Here is a 21,321-nt window from a genome sequence, read left to right as displayed (position 1 = left end):
CTATGTTTGTGTCTTTATTCCTGTCCTGCCCCTAGGTTCTACAGAACTATTTTTTTTTTAGATTTTTTTTTTAGATTATTTTTTAGTTAGCATACGATATATGTTTTCCTCTTTCTGACTTACTTCACTCTGTATGTCAGACTCTAGGTCCATCCGCCTCACTACAAATAACTCAATTTCATTTCTTTTTATGACTGAGTAATATCCCATTGTATATATGTACCACATCTTCTTTATCCATTCATCTGTCGATGGACACTTAGGTTGCTTCCATGTCCTGGCTACAGTAAATAGTGCTACAGTGAACACTGTGGTACATGACTCTTTTTGAATTATGGTTTTGTCAGGGGATATGCCCAGTAGTGGGATTACTGGGTCGTATGGTAGTTCTCTTTTTGGTTTTTTAAGGAACCTCCATACTGTTCTCCATAGTGGCTGTACCAATTCACATTCCCACCAACAGTGCAAGAGGGTTCCCTTTTCTGCACACCCTCTCCAGCATTTAATGTCTGTAGATTTTTTGATGATGGCCATTCTGACTGGTGTGAGATGATACCTCATTGTAGTTTTGATTTGCATTTCTCTAATGATTAGTGATGTTGAGCATCCTTTCATGTGTTTGTTGACTATCTGTATATCTTCTTTGGAGAAATGTCTGTTTAGGTCTTCTGCCCGTTTTTGGATTGGGTTGTTTGTTGTTTTTGATATTGAACTGCATGAGCTGCTTGTATATTTGGGAGATTAATCCTTTGTCAGTTGCTTCGTTTGCGAATATTTTCTCCCATTCTGCAGGTTGTCTTTTTGTCTTGTTTATGGTTTCCTTTGCTGTGCAAAAGCTTTGAAGTTTCATTAAGTCCCATTTGTTTATTTTTGTTTTTATTTCCATTACTCTAGGAGGTGGGTCAAAAAGGATCTTGCTGTGATTTATGTCATAGAGTGTTCTGCGTATGTTTTCCTCTAAGAATTTGATAGTGTCTGGCCTTACATTTTGGTCTTTAATCCATTTTGAGTTTATTTTTGTGTACGGTGTTAGGGAGTGTTCTAATTTCATTCTTTTACATGTAGCTGTTCACCACTTATTGAAGAGGTCGTCTTTTCTCCATTGTATACTCTTGCTTCCTTTATCAAATATAAGGTGACCATATGTGCATGGGTTTATCTCTGGGCTTTCTATCCTGTTCCATTGATCTGTATTTCTGTTTTTGTTCCAGTACCATACTGTCTTGATTACTGTAGCTTTGTAGTGTAGTCTGAAGTCCAGGAGCTTGATTCCTCCAGCTCTGTTTTTCTTTGTCAAGATTGCTTTGGCTATTTGGGATCTTTTTTGTTTCCATACACATTGCAAAATATTTTGTTCTAGTTCTAGGAAAAATGCCATTGGTAGTTTGATAGGGATTGCATGGAATCTGTAGATTGCTTTGGGTAGTATAGTCATTTTCACAATATTGATTCTTCCAATCCAAGAACATGGTATATCTCTCCATCTGTTTGTTTCATCTTTAATTTCTTTCATCAGTGTCTTATAGTTTTTTGCATACAGGTCTTTTGTCTCCTTAGGTAGGTTTATTCCTAGGTATTTTATTCTTTTTGTTGCAATGGTAAATGGGAGTGTTTCCTTAATTTCTCTTTCAGATGATTCATCATTAATGTATAGGAATGCAAGAGATTTCTGTGCATTTATTTTGTATTCTGCTACTTTACCAAATTCATTGATTAGCTCTAACAGTTTTCTGGTAGCATCTGTAGGATTCTCTATGTATAGTGTCATGTCATCTGCAAACAGTGACAGTTTTACTTCTACTTTTCTGCTTTGGATTCCTTTTATTTCTTTTTCTTCTCTGGTTGCTGTGGCTAAAACTTCCAAAACTGTGTTGAATAATAGTGGTGAGAGTGGACATCCTTATCTTGGTCCTGATCTTAGTGGAAATGGTTTCAGTTTTTCACCATTAAGAACAATGTTGGCTATGGGTTTGTCATATATGGCCTTTATTATGTTGAGGAAAGTTCCCTCTGCCTACTTTCTGGAGAGTTTTTGTCATAAATGGGTGTTGAATTTTGTCAAAAGCTTTTTCTGCACCTATTGAGATGATATATGGTTTTTATCCTTCAATTTATTAATATGGTTATCACATTGATTGATATGCATATATTGGAGAATCATTGCATTCCTGGGATAAACTCCACTTGATCATAGTGTATGATCCTTTTAATGTGCTGGTGGATTCTGTTTGCTAGTATTTTGTTGAGGATTTTCACATCTGTGTTCATCAGTGATATTGGCCTGTAGTTTTCTTTTTTTGTGACATCTTTGTCTGGTTTTGGTATCAGGGTGATGGTGGCATCATAGAATGAGTTTGGAAGTGTTCCTCCCTCTGCTGTATTTTGGAAGAGTTTGAGAAGGATAGGTGTTAGCTCTTCTCTAAATGTTTGATAGAATTTGCCTGTGAATCCATCTGGTCCTGAGCTTTTGTTTGTTGGAAGATTTTTAATCACAGTTTCAATTTCAGTGCTTGTGATTGGTCTGTTTATATTTTCTATTTCTTCCTGGTTCAGTCTCGGAAGGTTGTGCTTTTCTAAGAAATTGTCCATATCTTCCAGGTTGTCCATTTTATTGGCATATAATTGCTTGTAGTAATCTCTCACGATCCTTTGTATTTCTGCAGTGTCATTTGTTGCTTCTCCTTTTTCATTTCTAATTCTGTTGATTTGAGTCTTCTCCCTTTTTTTTTTGATGAGTCTGGCTAATGGTTTATCAATTTTGTTTATCTTCTCAAAGAACCAGCTTTTAGTTTTGTTGATCTTTACTATTGTTTTCATTGTTCCTATTTCATTTATTTCTGCTCTAATCTTTATGATTTCTTTTCTTCTACTAAGTTTGGGTTTTGTTTGTTCTTCTTTCTCTAGTTCCTTTAGGTGTTAATGTTAGATTTTTTTATTTGAGATTTTTCTTGTTTCTTGAGGTAGGATTGTATTGCTATAAACTTCCCTCTTAAAACTGCTTTTGCTGCATCCCATATGTTTTGGGCCATTGTGTTTTCATTGTCATTTGTTTATAGGTATTTTTTGATTTCCTCTTTGATTTCTTCAGTGATCTCTTGGTTATTTGGTAGCGTATTGTTTAGCCTCCATGTGTTTGTATTTTTTACAGTTTGTTTCCTGTAACTGATATCTAGTCTCATAGCGTTGTGGTCAGAAAAGATACTTGATACAATTTCAATTTTCTTAAATTTACCAAGGCTTGATTTGTGACCCTAGATATGATTTATCCTGGAGAATGTTCCATGAGCACTTGAGAAGGAAGTATATTCTGTTGTTTTTGGATGGAATTAGACCTCAGTTTTTTGACCTTTGTTGTCTTTAGCTTTCTTGGCCTGGCAATGTCTTTCATTCTAGACATGTTAGGGGATATTTTAATCAAAGAGAACAGATTTTAAACAGAATTGTATAACTTTCTCTTGTTGCTATATACTTTTCCAAACCATTGCAGCACTTTCTCCACCCCCACCCCTAAGACCAGAAAATTAATAGGCCACCTTTATTTTAAGACAGAAGAAAAGGGTCTTGCCCATGCATCTTATATTTATTTATTTTTTTGGTAACCACAAGTTAGCTATTGGGTTTGGCCTAGACCTGTGCTCTCCAACACGGTGACCACTAGTCACACATGGCTATTTAAATTAAATAAAATGTAAAATTTAGTTTCTGAGTCACACTAGCCACACTTGTGATCTATGGCTACATATACAATTGGCTGCTGCTTTGGACAGTGCTGGACTGAACTGTAACATAGGGGATGACTGTATCTCATTCATCTTGGTGTCTTCAAAACCTAAAACACTGCCTGGTACATAGGAGGCCCTAACTAGACACTTCTTGATCTAGATCAAGCTTCTCTTTCGCATAGCTCAAGAAAAAGAAGCGCATAAAATAAAGCATGTGAACATGGCAAATTATGACTATGTAGGTGTCTCAGAGACTGATCTGTAATTTGATTTGCTCCTTACCCATATTTGAAATGAGATCATTTGTAAGATATAATTCTGTTTTTCACACAACTAAACAAATATAGCTCATTTTGTACACTGAATGTACCAAAATGTGTATTATTTAAATTTGTAAATCAACAATTGTATTAAATGTGAGACAGAGGCACATTTAATGAAAGATTTCCTACTGTGAATATTTTTCAAAAGTGAAAATTCCTTTCCCAAAGTGAGTAATCACTCTCTGATTTATCTTTAAGAACACCTTTATATGAAAATCAGAATTTGCACTGAATTGAGAATTAGGCAAACAAAAATAGTTGTCTTTAAAGGTGCTATCATAAGCATCCAATGTTGAAAACTTTGTAGGATAAAGTTACTATTATTACTAATTATAAATAACCAGCACTGTGTAGCCCTTTACAATGTATAAAGCAGTTTCACATACTTTGCCTCATTTGATTCTCACAGAAACCTTATGAGGTAGGGTAGGTCCTTTCTGCCTCCATTTGTTAGATGAAGTTTGGAAAGACTAATCTTTTGTCTCTAAATTCTCATCATCTTTTCTTTCTTTTTTTTTTTAATATTTATTTATTTATTTGGTTGCGTGGGGTCTTAGTTGTGGCAGGCGGGCTCCTTAGTTGTGGCTTCTGGGCTCCTTAGCTGTGGCATGCGAACTCTTAGTTGCAGCATGCATGCGGGATCTCTAGTTCCCTGACCGGGGATCGAACCTGGGCCCCTGCATTGGGAGCGCAGAGTCTTATTCACTGTGCCACCAGGGAAGTCCCCCCATCATCTTTTCATTATACCAATGAGGACATATGAACTATCCATGGTGATTAGATTGGAAATGGAACTTTTAATTTTTTTGCTCTATTTGGATGGAACTACTTTGCTGGAAATATAATTTTTAAAGCAACATGTAATTTGTGTGAACTAAGACTATTGTTTTACACATCTGAAAATATATATATATTTAATATATATCTCAACACTTGTTCAGAGAAGGCCTTCAATAAATATTTGCTAAACAAATCAATGAAAAATGAGTGGTCTTGAAAACATATTGAGCAGATTATATCAGTCAAAGTTTGGTTGCAGAGAACAGAATATACTCCAGTTAGTTTTAGCAGGAAGTATTAATACACTTGAAGAGAATAATTGAGAATATTAATGGAACAATTCTCAAAACCACACCTCAGAACTAAGATACCAAAAGAGCTGTGCTCTTCCTCATTGAGAACCTGACATCTTCAGAACTACGACACCACAGCCACTGTCTGGAAGCTACCAGAATCAAGAAGCTGCCACTTCCACAGCCAGCTCCAGAGTCACACCTTACCAACTGTAATCTGAACCAGCAAAATGGATGCACCACCCATGCTTCTTGATGTTCACAAAGCTAATGACTGAACCATGAGAACTCTGTTATCTCTGATACAGAAGAAAAAATTTTCTCCACAGCTATGCCTATCAGAGAAACAGACTTCCAGATCTTACACGAAAGTGTTTGTTTGTTGAAACCTACATACTTCCATAAAACTAGCTGCAACAGAGTCTGGAGAATGTGATTTTTGGCTTACCAGTCCTCTGCCCTACAGGAAGCATACTTGAAGCTTGAAGGAGGATGAAATGGCTGTTAGGTGCAAGCCTGTTTATGTTCCATACTCACCTAAAAAAAACGAATGTTTGGTTTAAGTAGACCACGCACTTTGTGCTGCACATTTATAGAACACTGAAATTATACATATATGTAATGTATGTATATATAATTTATATAAAGCTCCATGATGACAGAAAAATTGTATGATCAAATCTCAGATCCCAGGCAGGCCATTTTAGCACAACTTCTTGCAAGGGAAAAAACATTTTAATGATTGGCTATTTTGCCTCCCATCTATCTAGTATTATTACCCACTATTTTCTAGATCGGTACTCTCAAACTTTAATGTGCACACAAATCACCTGGGAATCTTATGATAATGCAGATTCTGATTCAGTAAATTGGAATAGAGCCTGTGATTCTGCATTTCTAACAAGCTCCCAGGTGATGCTGATGCTGCTGATGTGAAGACCACATTTTGAATAGCATTTTATAAGCCCTCACCAACCAGGTTGCCCAATGAATGGAGTATGCTGAGATAATGATTCCCTTCAACACTAGGGGCAGTTAGGTTAGGCCAGGTGCAGGCAGAGCCTCCAGACCAGATGGCTCCAGCTTACATCAGTGTGCAATATTAATATTTTCTACCTGTGCTGTGATGTGGGAAGCATTTGAATAAATGTTTGAATAAATATGTCCATTATTGAGTCTTGGTCAAGTATTGGCCAGTATATATGCTCTTTGTGGAATCTTTTATTAGTCACAGATTTTTTTTTTAATATTAAGTATTCTTTCAACAAATTAAGAGAACTAAAAATAGAAATAATCAACTTACATATCACCAAATTAACTGTTGTAATAATTTTTTTTTATTGAAGTATAGTTGATTTACATCTTGTAATAAAGATGTACAGTGAGAAAAGAAAGTACTAATACAGTATGTTATCTCATTCTGAAAGCAAATCTTAAGATGGCTTCAGCTGTTCTGCCAATGACACCAGAATGACCATAGGAAGGGAGAAGAAAGTCAATCTGCTTGATTGTTTCCATAGTGCAATGCTTTTGAAAAGCAAAGTGAAAAGAAGTGAAAATTTACAAAAATGGTATTTAGAAATGTTTCTGCATAAATACCAATGTGTACCTGTACAATTCAGACATCTTAATAGACAGATAGATAGATACATGTGTGTTTGTGTATAAATATATGTTTGGGAGGGTTGTGGGGTTTTTTTGGTTTTGGTTTTGTTTTGTTTTTTTTTTTTGGTTTTGTCCTGGAAACAGTAAGACAAACTCAAGTCATTTTAAACTAGGTAAGGCAACAGTTCTACCTAATCCAATTGAGTTCTTTTCACAAGTGGTAACATTTCGACCACTCCTTAAACCCCTTTTATACCCCCCATTTCTCAATACTATCAACCAGCTGGAGGTGGAATACTAAGGGGGTAATTGTCAGGTGAGCAAAGAAGAGAATTTTGTAACCACAGCCTTACATGGAGAGCAGTCTTGTATGTACTATGGTGTGGGGTTCTGAATGGTCATGGCACCTTGGGTATTGTATGTCAAGGGAAGGAGGGCAAGGAAAGCTAAGATCACCAGAGATAAATTTCACCTACTTCACAACTTTAAAAGATTAACTCTGCCAGGTGTTGTAGTGGAGAAGGAAGATTGGATTGCCAGTGACCTCTAGACTATCATGCCCCAGTCTTAGAGGTTCAAATATAAGAAAGAGAAGAATGGGTTAAAGAAGACAATCTAGAAATGAACTGTATTGAATCATCAAGTCTCTGTTGATTGCTGTTTACTTTATCTCCCGGTATTTTTGAGAGATATAGTTGTGACATGCCAGACTTCACAGTTCACTACTGGGACAGATTCAATGATTCATAATCCAGTTGACACCATTGCCACATTATGAAAGGATTCTTATTTATAGACCCCCATAGCTACAAATTAAGCTCTCTTCTGCATTTTCAGCTAGGCATACAGCCACCCAGCTAAAAACTTCATTCCCCAGCCTCCCTTGCAGTTGGCATGGCCATATAAAAAAGTTCTTGCCAATGGAATATCAGTAGAAATGACGGTGCAACTTCTGCACCATTTGCTTAAAAAGAAATTGTTTGATTTCCATGACCTTTCTTTCCCTTCCTGATCCTGGAGTACAGATGTGGCGCTGAGTTAGCTTCCACCATGTGCAACACTAAAAGGGAGAGCAGAATAGCAAGATTGAAGGCACCAGATCCTGGGATGATGTTTATGGAGCAGCGCCATCCCCATGTACTTCCAGACTGTTACATGAGAGAGATGAACTTCTATTTTGCCTGTGTGCCTTATTTGGGGACCTGTTGTTTATGGCAGTTTCTAGCCTATACCTAGCATATCCGTGTTAGTCCCTCCAGAGAGGGAAACTAGATTGCTGGAAATCCCAGTTTGAAAAAAATTGATACATTCTTTTATACTTTTCAGCTTTTGTGCCATGTATATGTATTCCCTAGTTATTAAAAATTCATCAGTCGGGCTTCCCTGGTGGCGCAGTGGTTGAGAGTCCGCCTGCCGATGCAGGAGACACGGGTTCGTGCCCCGGTAAGGGAGGATCCCATATACCGCGGAGTGGCTAGGCCCGTGAGCCATGGCCGCTGAGCCTGCGCGTCTGGAGCCTGTTCTCCACAACGGGAGAGGCCACAACAGAGAGAGGCCCGCGTACCGAAAAAAAAAAAAAAAAAAATTTTCAATCAGTTCATTAATTTTTAATGCCTTGTGTCCCTGTTAAATTAAACAAAAACCAATATTATCTTGCTAGAGAGTGCTTTTTCATGCTGGCTGAGAGAAAGAGCCATGTGTTTGTTCCCAGACCTTTAATATCTTGGCTTCTACCACCACCCTTAGGAGATATTTCTAGCAGAGTATAACAAGAGCAACAATTCTTAAATCATTAAGTATAATGATAACTATAAGAACCAATCACAACATGAATGCTAATGGTTTTATGGGAACACAAAGCACGAGGATCTTAGTTCCCCAACCAGGGATCGAACCCACGGCCCCTGCAGTGGAAGCACGGAGTCTTAACCACTTGACCGCCAGGGAATTCCCTGTATTTATGTTTTAAAGGAGGCTAAGGCACATGGTTACCTTCCCCCACACACACACAGACTTAAGTGAGATTTCAAAAAATAGTGGGGAACATAAAAATGGATAAAGAGATATCCTCTGCTCCTGAAATCACATTGCCTATTCAAAAAGCTAAAACTGTCAGACATAATCCTCCCCCAGCACCATTACTTCCCACTTACAAACATTACAGGGGCTTCCCTGGTGGCGCAGTGGTTGAGAGTCCGCCTGCCAATGCAGGGGACGCGGGTTCGTGCCCCGCTCCGGGAAGATCCCACATGCCGCGGAGCGGCTGCGCCTGTGAGCCATGACCGCTGAGCCTGCGCGTCCGGAGCCTGTGCTCCGCGACGGGAGAGGCCACAGCGGTGAGAGGCCCGCGTACCGCAAAAAAAAAAAAAAAAAAAAAAAAAAAAAATTACAAACTTACAAACATGTTTCAAAAAATTAGAAACAGTAATTAAAGGCAAACTTTATTTCTCTTTAATAAGCAATTAATAATGAATGTGTTTTGCCCAAGTTAATGTTTATAAGGTCCCTATACTAAGTTTGAGCAATAAAATGATAATACCATTTATCAAAGTAATTTTACTCATGAGAATTTAAGTTTAATCCAAACTAATTTAGAAGCTGTATGTATGAAGGTGTTCATAACATTATTTACATCTGAGAGAGGGGAAATTATTAGATAAACTATGATTGTCAAATAGATAAAGTAAGGGATAATTACAAGAATCTTTTTATAAAAAAGGATGTATTAACAAAGTTTTAAAAAGCGTAAAAAAGCGTAATACAAAAAAAAGCATAATACAAATGTGTGTGTATGAGGGTTTCTTAATCTTGGCACTGTTGACATTTTGGATTGGATAATTCTTTTTTTGAGAGGGGGCTATACATTGTAGTATGTTTAGCAGCATTCTTGGCTTCTACCCACAAAATGCCAGTAGTGCACTCCTGCCCCTAGTAGGGACAATCAAAAATGTCTCCAGACATTTCCAACTGTCTGGGGGCGGGGGGGAGCAGGGGGAATCACCCGTGTTTGAGAATCCTCATTAGATGAACTACATGTATAGTGTATATTCTGTGATCACAGTTATATAAAATATATGCACGTATAGACAAAGCTGGAAGGAAATTTGGAAAAAATTTTAAAGGCTTTTTTTTTTCTCTTTTTTTGGCCACGCTGTGCGACATGTGGGACCTTAGTTCCCCAACCAGGGATCGAATGCGTGCCTCCTGCAGTGGAAGCATGGAGCCCTAACCACAAGGGTTAAAATAAAATTAAGTACTGTTATGATTCACAAACTCTTCTAAGGAGTTTTAATCTTTAAAGATTATTATACATTTCATTATTAGAGATAATTTTAATCTCCCCACTATAAGCATATCATCAAAAGAAACTTTATTTAGATGGTTACAAAATCATTTTTTAAAAACCCATAAAGCCAAATTGATATGTGATTCAGATAAGGAAGAAGGACAGGATGACTCATTAGTACTGGATGTGATTCTTATTCTGCAGAATGCTTCTTGGACTTAGCCCACATTCAGAATTGCCACTGATTTCAAAGGAAAGAAACTTCATACAAGAAAAAAATGAATTCAGAATTATTTCATGACCAATCCCCATCACTGGATTTGAGTAAGAACTTATTGTACGTTTGGCTTCAATGGGGAAGTTACTGAAAACATTTTGACAATGCCCAATTTTGTTAAAAATGTATTAGGGATTACAGCATCTAACATTTGCAGAATACTTTACAGCATTCATTCTCTCATTTAATGGAAGTGAGCACAAGAAATAGAACTTCAGTTATGAACATGTGCTGAGTAACACAGCTAGTATAGAATATAGGACAAAGAAGAGTGTAGGCTACTCTACCACTGTAGGATTAGGAAAGAATAAAACCATTGTCAACATTTATATAGCCATTCTGTCCCCTGATCCATTAGTACAGATGATTAAAAGCTATTTTTAAAAGTTTTGATGACATTATTCTGAAAAGCAATCTATCTGAGAAGCAGGTGATCCAGTGGACCTACACTTCGTCAGAGAGGGCAATGGTTGACATACACCGTCTCCTGTTCTGGGGCCTATATTTGAATCTGTAAACAAATACAGGGGTGTTGACTCAGAGAGTTATGCCTGGAGGCTTGGGGGATTTGAAAGCTGAGGAAGAAAGGAAAAGAGAGTTGACTGTAAACAAGAATCTAGAAAGAGTAGAGTGGAAGGCATGGCCTCTCACCCCTCCACCTCTACTCCACCCTGAGCCACTAGGTCCCTCAAAGAAGAGTCTGAATCCGAAACTGAAGAAACTTTTTCATGATATTTTGTCAGACTTGGCATGTACAGTATTATTTTGAGACCCAAGTAATAAAGAACAGAGTGGGCTGGGGGTATCGTCTTCATTTCTGAATGGGTGGAGCAAAGCAAGTACAGCAAGTGCTATGTAGGACCCTGCAGCAGAAAAGCAGAATTTACCTGGCAGGTCCCAGCAACAGGGTTGGTGCCTCCTTCAAACAGATTTTGAACAAAGGACTCCTACCAGGACATTGGGCCACCACAGGAACATGAGCAGGTTTGTTCCTAAGCACATGCAAGAAACCCGCTCACAGCTCCCGAATTAACTGGTGAAGATTTTGGGAGCAGAAGTTATTGAAGTCTTTTAGGTGGGCATGTATTGTTGATGTGACTTTTTCGGTTCCCACGGGCTAACTAGGTGTGAGAACATTCAGACTACATCTGATTTACAAAAAAATACCTTGCCATTTCCCAGTTTTATATTTCCTAGGCAGTCCTCACTTTATAAAATAAATATTTCAGAAAAGTTGACTATTTTCTGATAGGTAAAACTCTATTTTCTCATAGGTGGCCATTTTTAGGTATCATTTACATACACGGAACCATTATATTCTTTTCTAGTCAGGAAAAAATTGGATTAAACACTTGATAAAGAAGAGCATTGAGGGACTCCCTCAATGTGTGGTGGCACAATGGATAAGACTCCACGCTCCCAATGCAGGGGCCCCAGGTTTGATCCCTGGTCAGAGAACTAGATCCCGCATGCATGCTGCAACTAAGAATTCACGTGCCACAACTAAGGAGTCCTGGAGCCGCAGCTAAGGAGCCCACCTGCCACAACTAAGACCAAATAAATATTTTTTTAAAAAAAACAAAGAAGAGCTTTTTTTTTTTAATATCCTCAAGGTTTTCATTAATTAATTAATTAACTAATTTTTGGCTGTGTTGGGTCTTCATTGCTGCGTGCAGACTTTCTCTAGTTGAGAAGGTGAGCGGGGGCTACTCTTCATTGCAGTGTGCGGGTTTCTCATCTCAGTGGCTTCTCTTTGTTGCAGAGTACGGGCTCTAGGAGCGTGGGCTTCAGTAGTTTTGGCTCGCAGGCTCTAGAGCGCAGGCTCAGTAGTTGTGGCTCACGGGCTTAGTTGCTCCGCGGCATGTGGGATCTTCCCGGACCAGGGCTCAAACCCGTGTCCCCTGCATTGGCAGGAGGATTCTTTTTTATAAATTTATTTATTTTATTTTACTTTTATTTTTTTGGCTGTGTTGGGTCTTCGTTGTTTGTGCGGGCTTTCTCTAGCTGCGGTGAGTGGGGGCTACTCTTCGTTGCAGTTTGCGGGCTTCTCATTGCGGTGGCTTCTCTTGTTGTGGAGCACGGGCTCTAGGTGCACAGGCTTCAGTAGTTGTGGCTTACGGGCTCTAGAGCGCAGGCTCAGTAGTTGTGATGCACGGGATTAGTTGCTCCGCGGCATGTGGGATCTTCCCGGACCAGGGCTTGAATCCGTGTCCCCTGCATTGGCAGGCGGATTCCTAACCACTGTGCCACCAGGGAAGCCCTGGTAGGAGGATTCTTAACCACTGCGCCACCAGGGAAGTCCCCAAAGAAGAGCATTAAGATGAAGGCTAGGTTGGAGAAGTCTGGGCATTGTCAAGCCAACAGGGACACATCCCCTACTCTGAAATTATTCCTCCACTGTTAGCCACTACCATGGTCTCCATGTTCACAGCTACCAATTTTTAAAGCTCATACTTATGAAGCCTAAAGAATGAGGCTATCGCATCATTTCTGCAGGTACTATGATTGTCACACTAAATTAAAATTTACTTAATATTACTTAGAACAAGTTAATTCCCTATTTATTCTAAAAGCTTGGAACGTTTTATATCAAATGATGTAATCTCTGTTAGGGACCACACTGGCTAGCACACAGGATAAGATTCTATTCCATCAGTGACAAATGAACCTCTAAGGGACATATCTTGTTTTTAACAGTCTGGTTCCTCCCCCTTATAATAGAGCTCTTCTTTCCTGTAAGGAACCTAATCCGGGTATCTTAGTTGGGGCTGAACTTTCCCTCAGGGCCACATGATCATCATCACAAGAGCACACTAGTGGCCAGACCAGGCCAACCAGAGTTCCCCATTTCCTTAGTGTCATTGCTTGTTTCATAGATGTGTAGGTGACCTAGCAGAACATACCAGAATCACCTTCAGGAGTTTATTGTCAGAGCTACTGGGAAAGGCTGCTCTTTTTGCTGGATTTGCTAAGCTGGGAGCATAAGCATCTGGGACTTGAGAAACCCAGAATGAAACTGCAAGAGAGAAGGAGAGCTAGGAGATAGGGAAACAGCCCTGATGACATCATTTGAGCCCCTGGATCCAGTTATACCTAACTCCTTCTAACTTCATGTTAACTCATTTTTTCTCCTACCATCTGCTTTGGAGCAGTAGGCTCAATTCCTCCAGTCCCAGACTAATTTACCCAGCTTACCAGGAGTAGAAACTCCCACTATTTCCCAGTCCTGGATTCCTAGGGTTTCCTTCAGGCATTGGTGCCAATGAAACAACTGGTGAGACAATAAGAATATGCAAGCACATGATTTGTTGTCTTCGTTAACTTTGACCAAAGTCAGGGAGAAAAATAACAGGTTGGAAGTACCTAGAAGCTCTCTCTCAAGCCCACAGGGTCTAGATAATCCTTTTTACAAACAAATTATTTTCCTCTAGATAATCCTTTTTACAAACAAATTATTTTCATGATATTACTCTTTTATCTGTGGTCAAATCACTTCCAAAAACTCCTCTCTAAATAGTTCCCCAAGGGGGCTTCCCTGGTGGTGCAGTGGTTGAGAGTCTGCCTGCCGATGCAGGGGACACGGGTTCGTGCCCTGGTCCGGGAAGATACCACATGCCGCGGAGCGGCTCGGCCCGTGAGCCATGGCCGCTGAGCCTGCGCGTCCAGAGCCTGTGCTCCGCGACGGGAGAGGCCACAACATTGAGAGGCCCGCGTACCGAAAAAAAAAATAATAATAATAAAAAAAATAATAAATAGTCCCCCAAGGTTCAGTTAGCTGGACTACCTATGACTTGCCCTTACTAGTTATTTACTTCATTTGCATGTGGTCTTTGTCATTATTATAAAAAGAATGTCCTATTGCCAGAACAACTGTGGGTAAAGAGCAAGCATATCACAATTGAGTGAACCACACCAGATTCAATTTCCACTGTGTTCTTCACTGCCTTTGCTTTTGTGTTCACAAAAATATAGGCATTCTGCATTTCCTACCCATTTCTCTTCTCGTTTTGTCTCCTTCCAAAACTTCTAGCTGACATGTTCACTTTGTCCTGAATTTATTAATTTAACTTATTTTACTTATACTAATTAACATAGATAGCTTGTGTTCCTCCTACATAATAGATTATTTCTCTGAATTTCTCTTTTAGACCAAAGTTGTTCATTCAATCCTCTGAACCTCCCAACTTGCATGAGCCAATTAGTTCTCCTTTTGCTTGAGCCTGTTTGCACAGGGTTTCTTTCACTAAAAAGTGACTCAAAACCTTTCTCTGGGGACTTCCCTGGTGGCACAGCGGATAGGACTCTGCACTCTCAATGCAGGGGGCGCAGGTTTGATCCCTGGTCAGGGAACTGGATCCCACATGCCTGCCGCAGCTAAGAGTTCACATGCCACAACTAGGGAGCCCGTGTGCCACAACTAAGGAGCCCACCTGCCGTAACTAAGGAGCCCACGTGCTGCAAGTAAGACCCGGAGCAACCAAATAAATAAAACCTTTCTCTGGGGTTTTTATTCCTACAGCCAATTATTGGGAATGCTCACTACCATAATTCCTGTGATTCAAAATCAAGTTAACTAGATAAAGGAAGAAAGACTTGGCAGAGTGATCACATGTCTGTTCTTCCTCTCAAGCACCAATAAAATAAAAGTAAAGGAATATACAATAAAAAGGCACTACCCCCAACAACACTGGAAAGGAAACAGAAACAAAGAATATTCAACAAACTATGGAAGATGGAAAGTAAATGAAGTTATAACTAACTTAATAGAACAGAGGAAGGTGAAATCTAAGCATCTCAGAGGGGAATTCCAGTGAATGAGCTAGAAACTGAAAGTCTCAGTGTTTGGAGGCAGCAAGTACCACAAAAGGTAGAAATGAAGGTGTGACTCTAAAATTAGTGGGATTGGTGACTATATGTGTGGAAAATGGTTGGACCTCTAGTCCTAGGTCCCCATCTAACTCTAAGCAGCCAGATAAATATTCCCCTCTCTACTCACCACTGCACAGGAGAATGGAAGTTCAAACTCCGGAGAAATCAACCCAAAAGGCTCTGGACTTGGAGACTAAGCCACATGCAGGGCAAGGATAAGTCATAGAGTTGAAAACTGGTATATTATGTAAGAAGCTATATACTGAACTATGGAAGCTCCAGGCATGTCCCTTTCCTGCTCCCAGAATGTCAGTAACCAAGCATATACCTAGCCCCAACCCTTGCCCAATCAGAGATTCTCCTGTAGGGGAAGTAGACAGTCCCAAAGAAGAGACCTCCAGACACTGACAGTAGAGGATCCTCCAATAATAAGGCTAGTTCACTACCCAGTCATTCTACAGCAAAGTCTTTCAGGCAACAAATCTTGTCAATGTACCCAGACCTTGTATATTTCAGGTGTTAATCATTTGTCAGTTGCTTCGTTTGCAAATATTTTCTACCATTCTGAGGGTTGTCTTTTCGTCTTGTTTATCGTTTCCTTTGCTGTGCAGAAGCTTTTAAGTTTCATTAGGTCCCATTTGTTTATTTTTGTTTTTATTTCCGTTTCTCTAGGAGGTGGGTCAAAAAGGATCTTGCTGTGATTTATGTCATAGAGTGTTCTGCCTATGTTTCCATCTAACAGTTTTATAGTGTCTGGCCTTATATTTCGGTGTTTAATCCATTTTGAGTTTATTTTTTGTGTAGGGTGTCAGGAAGTGTTCTAATTTCATTCTTTTACATGTAGCTGTACAGTTTTCCCAGCACCACTTATTGAAGAGGCTGTCTTTTCTCCATTGTATTCTCTTGCCTCTTTTGTCATAGATTAGTTGACCATATGTGCGTGGGTTTATCTCTGGGCTTTCTATCCTGTTCCATTGATCTATATTTCTGTTTTTGTGCCAGTACCACATTGTCTTGATTACTGTAGCTTTGTAGTATAGTCTGAAGTCAGGGAGTCTGATTCCTCCAGCTCTGTTTTTTTCCCTCAAGATTGCTTTGGGTAAAATAGATAGCTAGTGGGAAGCAGCCGCATAGCGCAGGGAGACCAGCTCGGTGCTTTGAGACCACCTAGAAGGGTGGGATAGGGAGGGTGGGAGGGAGACGCAAGAGGGAGGAGATGTGGGGATATATGTATATGTATAGCTGATTCACTTTGTTATAAAGCAGAAACTAACACACCATTGTAAAACAATTATACTCCAATAAAGATATTAAAAAAAAAAGATTGCTTTGGCTATTTGGGGTCTTTTGTGTCTCCATACAAATTTTAAGATTTTTTGTTCTAGTTCTGTAAAAAATGCCACTGGTAATTTGATAGGGATTGCATTGAATCTGTAGACTCTTTTGGGTAGTATAGTCATTTCCACAATATTGATTCTTCCAATCCAAGAACATGGTATATCTCTCCATCTGTTTGTCTCATCTTTGATTTCTTTCATCAGTGTCTTATAGTTTTTTGAGTACAGGTCTTTTACCTCCTTAGGTAGGTTTATTCCTAGGTATTTTATTCTTTTTGTTGCAATGGTGAATGTGATTGTTTCCTTAATTTCTCTTTCTGATCTTTCATTGTTAGTGTATAGGAATGCAAGAGATTTCTGTGCATTAATTTTTTTTTTTTTTTTTTTTTTTGCGGTACGCGGGCCTCTCACTGTTGTGGCCTCTCCTGTTGCGGAGCACAGGCTCCGGACGTGCAGGCTCAGCGGCCATGGCTCACGGGCCCAGCTGCTCCGCGGCATGTGGGATCTTCCCGGACCGGGGCACGAACCCGTGTCCCTTGCATCGACAGGCAGACTCTCAACCACTGCGCCACCAGGGAAGCCCTGTGTATTAATTTTGTATCCTGCAACTTTATTAAATTCATTGATTAGCGTAGTAGTTTTCAGGTGGCATCTTTAAGATTATCTATGTATAGTATCATGTCATCTGCAAACAGTGACAGTTTTACTTCTTCTTTTCCAATTTGTATTCCTTTTATTTCTTTTTCTTCTCTGATTGCCATGGCTAGGACTTCCAAAACTATGTTGAATAATAGTGGCAAGAGTGGACATCCTTGTCTTTTTCCTGATCTTAGAGGAAATGCTCTCAGTTTTTCACCATTGAGAATGATGTTTGCTGTGGGTTTGTCGTAGATGGCCTTTATTATGTTGAGGTAGGTTCCCTCTATGCCCACTTTCTGGAGAGTTTTTATTATAAATGGGTGCTGAATTTTGTCAAAAGCTTTTTCTGAATCTATTGAGATGATCGTATGGTTTTTATTCTTCAATTTGTTAATATGGTGTATCACCTGGATTGATTTGCATATATTGAAGAATCCTTGCATTCCTGGGATAAATCCCACTTGATCATGGTGTATGATCCTTTTAATGTGTTTTTGGATTCTGTTTGCTAGTATTTTGTTGAGGATTTTTACATCTATATTCATCAGTGATATTGGTCTGTAATTTTCTTTTTTTGTAGTATCTTTGTCTGGTTTTGGTATCAGGGTGATGGTGGCCCGTAGAATGAGTTTGGAAGTGTTCCTTCGTCTGCAAGTTTTTGGAAGAGTTTGAGAAGGATGGGTGTTAGCTCTTCTGTAAATGTTTGATAGAATTCACCTGTGAAGCCATCTGGTCCTGGACTTTTGTTTGTTGAAAGATTTTTAATCACAGTTTCAATTTCAGTGCTTGTGATTGGTCTGTTCATATTTTCCACTTCTTCCTGCTTCAGTCTTGGAAGGTATACCTTTCTAAGAACTTGTCCATTTCTTCTATGTTGTCCATTTTATTGTCATAGAGTTGCTTGTAGTAGTCTCTTAGGATGCTTTGTATTTCTGCAGTGTCTGTTGTAACTTATCCTTTTTCATTTCAAATTTTGTTGATTTGAGTCCTCTCCCTCTTTTTCTTGATGAGTCTGGCTAAAGGTTTATCAATTTTGTTTATCTTCTCAAAGAACCAGCTTTTAGTTTTGTTGACCTTTGCTATTGTTTTCTTTGTTTTTATTTCATTTATTTCTGCTGTGATCTTTATGATTTCTTTCCTTCTACTAACTTTGGGTTTGGTTTCTTTCTACTAACTTCTTCTTTCTCTAGTTCCTTTAGGCGGAAGTTTAGATTATTTGAGATTTTTCTTGTTTCTTGAGGAAGGATTGTATTGCTATAAACTTCCCTCTTAGAACTGCTTTTGCTGCATGCCAAAGGTTTTGGGTCATCGTGTTTTCATTGTCATTTGTCTCTAGGTATTTTTTGATTTCCTCTTTGATTTCTTCAGTGATCTCTTGGTTATTTAATAAAGTATTGTTTAGCCTCCATGTGTTTGTGTTTTTTATGTTTTTTTCCCTGTAATTGATTTGTAATCTTATAGTGTTGTGGTCGGAAAAGATGCTTGATATGATTTCGATTTTCTTAAACTTACCAAGGCTTGATTTGTGACCCAAGATGTGATCTACCCTAGAGAATGTTCCATGTGCACTTGAGAAGAAAGTGTAATCTGCTGTTTTTGGATGGAATGTCCTATAAATATCAATTAAATCTATCTGGTCTATTGTGTTATTTAAAGCTTGTGTTTCCTTACTAATTTTCTGTCTGGATGATCTGTCCATTGGTGTAAGTGAGGTGTTAAAGTCCCCCACTATTATTGTGTTACTGTCAATTTCCTCTTTTATAGTTGTTAGCATTTGCCTTATGTATTGAGGGGCTCCTATGTTGGGTGCATATATATTTATTTATAATTGTTAAATCTTCTTCTTGGATAGATCCCTTGATCATTATGTAGTGTCCTTCCTTGTCTCTTGTAACAGTCTTTATTTTATTATTTTTTATTTATTTATTTTATTTATTTATTTTTTTTGCGGTACGCAGGCCTCTCACTTTTGTGGCCTCTCCCGTTGCAGAGCACAGGCTCCGGACACGCAGGCTCAGCGACCATGGCTCACGGGCCCAGCCGCTCCTTTAAGAACTCAACAGTAGAGTTCTTAAAGATTATTTTATTTAATATTTTGTACCAGTATACAAATAATTGCACAATTATTAAAATTACGATATAATCTTTATTATTCTGACTTGTTATTATTTTCATAAGGATTTACATTTATTGACTCAATATAAATCTATTGTTCTTCCTACAACAGTCTAGCAAATGCACTCTTAATAGTTGTATTAAATGTCCATCTATTTCCCTATTTATTTAACTATTGAAAAGTTCTTAATAATTTTCATATAAAATTAACATCTTTCATAATCATCGTTAATTATTCTGGCATATTCCTCTTGCAATAATAAATACATATTTTTACTTCAGAGACTGATAGAATTTCAACATACAAAAGCGTACAAAGAGATTTTTCACTCCAACTTATATCTAGAAAGCTAAATTATATTTGAAAAGGAATATCCAGATATTAACAATAAATCCAAATTACACGTCTTGTTCAAGTAATTTGTTATAGCTGCACCGATTAGCTATAAAGTTAACTACAAGATCATGTGATCATTGGTCATGCCTTGATCCCTGAACTGGGTGCCAGAGATGATCTTGAAGCAGGATTCGGCTATCTGGCCTTCCCAAAGCCAAAGCTGCTGCCAGAATTGTAGTGCTTCCTTCACTCCGAAAAGTTTAAAATATGCAGAAAACCTGATTTTGTTTAAGGATGTTAGAGAACAAAATTCAACTGAATAAATTTTAAAGATATTATTGGCTGTATTCAATGATTCATGAATCAGGCAGCATCCAATCTAGCAGATAGAAAGGAGCTCCAAGGAGTGGTACAAAATGAATGACTTTTATAGGTAGAAGGGAGCAGGTACAAGGAAGTTGTACTTGGCAAAAAGGCAGATGACAGGGGTTCTGTCAGGCAGATTACCTAACTAGTGCTGATTCCTAATTGGCTGGTTTAAGATTTCATTTCTGGGAGAGCCAAACTGTAGTTAAGTCTCAGTTGAGAAACTGAGGGCTTAGCTTAAGTGACTCCATTTTGGGCCTATTGTCTTGTTTTTAACAAGGATTACATGGACATGTATTACAATTATAAAGGCATGTCTGAGAGTAAAAACCAAATTCAGGTATGAATTTTCTTCTTTTGTGGGAAAAGTGAGGAATGCACTAGGTGAAGAATACACAGAAGGGCCGATTGTATTTGCAAAGTTTTATTTCTTAAGCAAGATTTGAAACTTGACTGTTTATTATATTTTTCTCTATTTTTTTTGCATGCTTCAAAAATTTAAGCAGAGAATTAAAAACTGTGCTTATGAAGAAATCGTACTGTTCTAGAAACCAGAAATATTACTTTCCCATTTATGAACTTTTTTTTTTTTTTGGCTGTGCCACGCGGCATGCGGGATCTTAGTTCCCCAACCAGGGATCAAACCCATGCCCCCTGCAGTGGAAGTGCGGAGTCTTAACAACTGGACCACCAGGGAAGTCCTATGAACTTTATAAATTGGAAAAAGATTTTAAAATAGGGATTTATCTTTTCTTCAGAGGTGAAATTATTGGTTATTAAAGCATCCACGCAGCTGTTGATTTATTTAAATCTCAAAAAAATAAGATAAAAATAAACAGAAAGCTAACTTAACTGTACACCATTTTTAATAGCAAACTGGTACAAAATGTCTTCCTGCTATAGTGATAGTAATTAAAGGCAAAGGAAAAATGTAGCTAAGAGGAAAAGAAACTTGATAGTTTGATTGTATCTGAAACCAAATGAACAACATTCAAATCTGCAGCCTTCAGGGGTAAGATCTCTACCTTAAGTGGAACGTAACCCAATATCAAAATCTGTCTCATTGAAATGTTCCTTCACTTCTGTTTGGGCACGGTTTTTCTTTTCTCAATATTATCTGGCACAAATTTTCTGTTTCCAAAGTTCCTCAGACCTCTGGTCAGAAAGCCCTGGTTCTAGACCTCTCTAGTGATAGTTGTTTGCTCAGTACCTGCCTCATTTCCTGTTTTCTCTCTCATCTAGATACATACAACAGGTATGAAGTAGAGCAGGATATGACAGTTAGAGGGAATGCTGCAAACAATAATGAAAGCAATTACTCTGAGTCTTAGGCCCATTTTCTCATTTTCATTTCAGTAGATAAAAGATATTC

General features: G+C 38.5%; 1 protein-coding gene across 1 annotated transcript in view; it reads left to right on the top strand.

Annotated features, from left to right (window-relative positions):
• The window catches only part of GALM (galactose mutarotase), a 105,921-nt gene that overhangs the window by 6,031 nt on the left and 78,569 nt on the right, over positions 1 to 21,321 (top strand). The gene's annotated exons all lie outside the window — the stretch shown is intronic.

The sequence above is a fragment of the Tursiops truncatus genome, chromosome 14, assembly GCF_011762595.2.
Source record: "Tursiops truncatus isolate mTurTru1 chromosome 14, mTurTru1.mat.Y, whole genome shotgun sequence".
Lineage (NCBI taxonomy): Eukaryota > Metazoa > Chordata > Mammalia > Artiodactyla > Delphinidae > Tursiops > Tursiops truncatus.
This window is presented reverse-complemented; position numbering and strand designations above follow the sequence as displayed.